Source organism: Rhipicephalus microplus, unplaced genomic scaffold, assembly GCF_043290135.1.
Source record: "Rhipicephalus microplus isolate Deutch F79 unplaced genomic scaffold, USDA_Rmic scaffold_84, whole genome shotgun sequence".
Taxonomy (NCBI): Eukaryota; Metazoa; Arthropoda; class Arachnida; order Ixodida; family Ixodidae; genus Rhipicephalus; species Rhipicephalus microplus.
In genome coordinates this window covers 1035787-1042241 of record NW_027464656.1, presented here as the reverse complement: position 1 = coordinate 1042241, position 6455 = coordinate 1035787, and positions in this window count along the sequence as shown.

Genomic DNA, 6455 nt, shown 5'->3' with positions numbered 1-6455 from the left:
AGCCCACGGTATTGTATTGCTGCCTTGTGTCAATACTGCTACTGTTTTCTAAATTTACTACTTCTTTCCGGCGATATAGAAGAAAATCCAGGTCCTACTACACGTTCCGCTTCCAGCGAAATTCCTGGTGATATCTTGGCAGCACTCGATGAAATTAGATTAAACCAAGACAACCTTATGAAAGAAATGAAAGCCATGCAAACTACACTGTCCCAGAATGTTAAAACGTTTGACGATATTAATCAACGGCTTGCTAAAATAGAAAAAGAATGTACCGCCGTAGGCACACTTCAGGCAGACTTTGAGGTCATTCACTCAGTTACTGTCAAAAATTCCGAACAAATATCGCAACTAACCTGCAGTCTTGACGATTCAAACGATCACGCCCGGCGAAACAATCTCATATTTTATGGACACACTGATTCGGATCGCGAAACCTGGGCCCAGTCCGAGGAACTAATCATAAATATCTGCAAAAATACGCTCAAAGTAACGCTCAACCCACGTGATATTGACCGCGCACATCGACTGGGATCTTTCCATTCTAACAAAAATAGACCGATCATTGTGAAGTTCACGCATTTCAAAGATAAAGACTGTATTCTTTCTAACGCAAATAAGCTGAAAAATACCACGTATAGCATTTCGCAAGATTACTCGCCTAACACCCGCTTGATACACAAGCAGCTGATTGCGTTTGGCAAAGCCCAGTCCCGACCCTATAAACTTGCATACCGAAAATTAACCATCGATAAGGTCACCTACATTCTTGATCCGACTACGCAAATGGTAGTCCCACGTGCCCCGTAGCTATCTGCTAAAGTCCGTACCGAGTCTAATGTAAACCTTATTTCGCTCATCTATACTAATATTAGGAGTCTACTGCCCAAACGCGATGCCTTGCACAGCCTAATTCAAGCAAGTGACTGTAACTTAGTTCTCCTAACCGAAACGTGGCTTAATGCATCTATCTTGGACTCTGAATTGCTTCCTCTGTTCAACAACTTCGATATTTTCCGTTGCGATCGCAAAAACAAGCGGGGTGGTGGAGTGTTAATCGCCGCTCACCACAGTTTACAATGCTGCGCTGTCGACATTCCTTCGAGTCTTGAAGTAGTCTTTATTCACTGCAAAGCTGCCGTTCCACCCGTTGTCATTGGCATCTGCTATCGCCCCCCTGATTCCGATCCTTCTTTCGTTGGTGAGCTTCATGATGCTCTACAACTATTAACGTCAGCATCGGATAACGCCCCTATTCTCCTCCTTGGTGATTTTAACTTTCCGGCGATAACTTGGTCTGATCTAGCATTAGCAATGTCGAAACCGAACACTGAAAGTGTCTTCATAGATACTTGCCTTACTTTCAACTTATCTCAAATGATTAGCTTTCCTACGCGAACGACTTTTAATTCATCAAGCTTACTGGATTTATTTCTCACGACCCAACCAGATAAAGTTTCGTCCGTTTCTAGTCCGAGCAGCTTCAGTGATCATGCCGTCATTCATGCCACTTTTCAATGCAACTTGCCCAATCCAAAAAAAAGTAAAAAAGACGATAACCCTATACAACAAAGCAGATTATCAAGGAATGAATGATGAACTACCTTTCTTTTCCGTTTGGTTCCTCGTGGATTTTTCCAAACGTTCTGTTGACGAGAACTGGGATCTCTTCAAAAACAAAATGCAGCAATTAATAAACATGTACATTCCCACAGTTACCATCACAGAACGGCCTACTTCGCCATGGTACAATAATACTTTGAAACGACTTAGCAACAAAAAGAAAAGACAATATCGGTCAGCCAAAAAATCAAAATCCAGTAACGCTAGGGAAAACTATCGTGAGACTGAAAAACTTTACGCATCCATGATCTTGGACGCTAAGCGGACGTTCTTCTCGTCAACCCTACCAGACATGCTACACACAAACCCCAAAAAGTTCTGGAACACTATCAACCCAACCCATGCTAAAGCCATTTCTTTACTAGATGAAGATACTATTCCCATCCCGGAGTTCAAGGTCGCCGAAACACTAAACTCCACGTTTTGCTCAGTGTTTACTGATGAACCTGACGATGCATTTTCATGTGTTCCCGATGTATCTTCATGTGTGCCGTCCCATGATTGCCCTGCTATGCCCAGTGTCATTTTCGAACCAAATGGCATCATACAAGTCATTGATTCCTTAAAAGTGACGTCATCAGCTGGTATTGATTGTATTAATTCTAAAGTTTTAAAAAATACCAAACATCTCTGTGCTGTCATATGTCGCACATCTTCCAGCAATCACTGTCATCTGGAGTGGTGCCACGGGACTGGAAGGTTGGCAAGGTCATTCCGATACCCAAAAAAGGTCCGTCATCCTAGCCTTCAAACTACCGGCCCATGTCACTAACATGCGTGTGCTCTAAAATAATAGAACATATAATTTATTCTCAAACAGTCAAATTCCTGATCTCTGTAAACTTTTTCCATCCCAGTCAGCACGGATTTCAGAAAGGCCTCTCCTGTGACACACAACTAGCGCTCTTTATTAACGACATCAGCTCAAGTATAGATCAGAATGTTCCTGTAGATACCCTTTTCCTAGATTTTGAAAAAGCTTTCGATAAAGTACCCCATAAACGCCTTTTTTAAACCTTTCCCGCTTAAACATTGACCCAGCAGTTCTAGAATGGATACGAAATTTTTTGTCAAACCGGGAACAGTTCGTTTACTCCAACCAGACATCATCTACCACGCGTCCTTTCAGGTGTACCTTAGGGTACGGTGCTCGGTCCCCTTCTATTTTTAATTTATGTTAACGACCTACCTAGCAATATATCGTCCCAAATCCGTCTATTCGCTGACGATTGCGTGATTTATAGTCCTATTAACTGCCCTAATGACTCCCAGATCCTTCAAAATGATCTAATAACTATAGAAACCTGGTGCAAAAAATGGCTCATGACTTTGAACATTAGGAAAACCTCCGTCATCTCTTTTCATCGCAGGAAATCTCACCCGGCTACTTCATACTTTTTTTCTGGTTGCGAAATATCCCTGGTGAATTCCTACAAATATTTAGGTATAAACATTACGCCAGATCTTACTTGGTCCTCCCCCATAACAAACATTTCTAACGAAGAAAACAAAGTCCTTGGTTACCTAAGAAGAAATTTACGACTTGCTCCCCCTTCTGTTAAACTTTTAGCATATCAAACACTAGTCCGTCCGAAGCTTGAATACGCTTGCGCCGTCTGGGATCCCCACCAACCTAATCTATCCAAAACATTAGAATCTGTCCAAAATAGAGCATCTAGGTTTATATATTCTGATTACTCGCGCCACACAAGCGTTACTAACTTAAAGATTAAAGCACATCTTCCCAGCCTTGAACTGCGACGCAAAGTCGCTAGATTAGCTCTTTTTCATAAATTTTTTCACTCACTGTCCGACGCATCTGTTATCATGCCCGCGCATCGCATATCTTCCCGCACTAACCACAACTACCCAGTTTACCCTGCGCATGCCCGTACAACTGCTCACCTTCGGTCATTCTTCGTTCAGACAGCGAAGGATTGGAATGACCTTCCGTCCCACGTCGTGCGCCACTCCAGCCCCATTCTTTTCAAAGCGCACATGGAAGAAACCCTGTATTGCCCACCCCTCATGTAACACCCCTCCCTGGCGTTTTTGAGGTATAATAAATAAATCTAAGACGTATCGGGTGTCACCTCGCCGGCTTGAGCTAATAAAAGCAGAGGTTAACAGGATGCTGGAATTGGGCGTGATTGAGCCGTGTGAAAGTGATTACACTTCCCCGTTAATTCTTATGGAGGTACCCGGCAAAGATCCGCGTCCTTGCGTAGACTATCGTAAGTTAAACCTCATCACCAAGGATCAGACATACCCAATGCCCCACATTGAGGAACGCGTCGAGAGGGTAAGCAGCGCGGAATTTATCTCCCCGCTAGACCTAGTGAGAGGTTACTGGCAGGTGCCGCTCACTGAGAGGGCGAGCCGGTATGCTGCATTAATTTCACCATTGGGGACATTCCGCCCTAAAGTGTTGAGTTTCGGCCTAAAGAACGCGCCTTACTGTTTTTCAAACTTAATGGATAAGGTTTTGCGGGGTCAAGAGGACTTCGCATTGCCTTACTTGGACGACGTCGCCGTGTTTTCCTCGTCCTGGCCAGAACACTTGGCGCATTTGAGAGCAGTACTGACACGCCTACGCGAAGCAGGTTTAACGGTAAAGGCGCCCAAGGGTCAGCTAGCACAAGCATCTAGCACAGCTAGCACAGCTAGCACAAGCAGCTAGCACAAGCAGCTAGCACAAGCACTCTATCTCGGGCACGTTATCGGTCGAGGGCATCGCCGTCCCTCTGAAATGAAAGTGGCAGCTATCCGAGACTTTCCCCAGCCCCGAACAAAAACCGATATTCGGGCTTTTCTGGGAATAGCTGGTTACTATCGTAAGTACATCCCTAGATATTCCGACATTGCCAGCACTCTTACTGACGCGTTGCGCAAGACCGAGCCCCAAATGGTCGACTGGGATGAGGAGAAAGAAAAGGCTTTCCGCGTTTTGAAAGCGGCCTTGTCGAGCCAACCTTTGCTTAGTTCACCGGACTACTCGAGGCCTTTCATAGTCCAATGCGACGCTAGTGATAGAGGCATGGGGGCAGTTCTTAGTCAATGGGATGAGGGGGATGAAGAGCATCCCGTCCTCTATGTTAGCCGGAAACTCACCCTTCGCGAGCAGGTTTACAGCGCTAGCGAAAAGGAATGTGCGTGCTTGGTTTGGGCAGTCCAGAAACTGGCTTGTTATATTGCCGGAAGCAAGTTCATTGTGGAAGTGGACCATTGTCCTCTCACCTGGCTACAGACCATGTCCTCTAAGAACGGCCGCCTGCTGCGTTGGAGCCTCGTTTTGCAACAATATACGTTTGAAATACGCTACAAAAAGGGTGTACTCCGTGGCAACGCTGATGGCTGGAGTCGATGTCCCTGACGCGAGAGGATGTCTCGAGAACTCTGGTATTTTTTTTTCCTGACCTAGACAAGGGCTAGTGATTGTTTTCTTTTTTACTCTTTTAGGTGTACTTGTTTGAAAACGTTGAAGACACGGCTATCTAGGGTTTCGGGTTCGGTGTGCTTCCAGTGTTGTTGTTTTGTGTCACCTTAACGTATGAGTAACATTTTGAATAAATTGTGTATTTCCTTTAATATCAGTTAAAGGGTAAAATTGCCTGGTGGAGTTTGGCGGAATTGTCCGGCGCTCACCGGTTGAGTATAGTTGTGTTTTCATGTGCGTATGTGATGTCTGTTGAGCCCACAATGAAGCAGGTGGTGCCCTCTACTTCATCAAAGACGGTCGTCACCAAACCGACTACCGGCGCTGACCTCTCCGGACAGTGGCTGCAAACCTCAGCCCATCGAGATTTTTACCCCCCCGCGCGAAAGACTGTTACGACCGGCCCTAGGGAACCAAGCAAGAGGAGTTGCGGGGAGAACCGGTTCTTGACCGACTGTGTCGTCGACCCCCACCTCCCCATTCAGGCTCCCCCCCTCTCGCCGGGAGAATTCCGGAATCTGCTGTGCGTTCGTGACCATGTTTGGGCATTTTTTAGGGCGCCAGGAGCATATATGGACATCGTGTTAGGTTGTGCCACTCCATGTGTTGTGAGAGGTGTTTCCCCCTCCCTCGTGGCCGAGGTGCCGGGGCCACCGTATTGGCTGACGATGCGGACAATGCGCCCAGTGTCGACAACGCGGCGCTATAAAATGCCGAAGTTGTTTTGTATCGCAGAAGTTAAAAAACAGCGCTAAAAAGACGGGACAAGAAAAGAAAGGACAACAGGATCAGCGCCCTGTCCTGTTGTCCTTTCTTTTCTTGTCCCGTCTTTTTAGCGCTGTTTTTTAACTTCTGTGAACATGAACCAACCAGCCCAAATGCGTACGCTTCTGCTGTTTTGTATCGCTCTCTCTTCTCTCTTTGGATCAGTTGATCACTTCTCCACATGTAAATAAATCTCTGTCGTTCGTTCGGGCGCTTCTTCTCGCTGAATTGTTGGACGATGGATCCTGCGACGGGGCCAGCTACCGAAAACGAGACCGGCAGGACCCGGAGTCCCAACAAAGCCCTCACAGGGCAGAGCGAGTGAGAGATAATTCGAAGTGGTTTTATTGCGGCAATTGCACATCAGACTTCAACTTACAATCCTGATGTGGAGCACGGCAGACATATTTGTCATTCATACTAGTTATCTTTTTATTCAAACAAAATTGTGTGTATCCGACAAAGCACGTGCGCTTCAAGCAAACGCGCTTCAGCAACACTGTAGCGTATTTTGTTACACAAAAACAGGAGTATCTCCTTTGAGGCTTTTACAAAAAAAAACTTAATTCCAAACGAACCCAAATAAATGCACATTAGGTTTTTCAAGCGGTTATTTCTGATATCAATAACG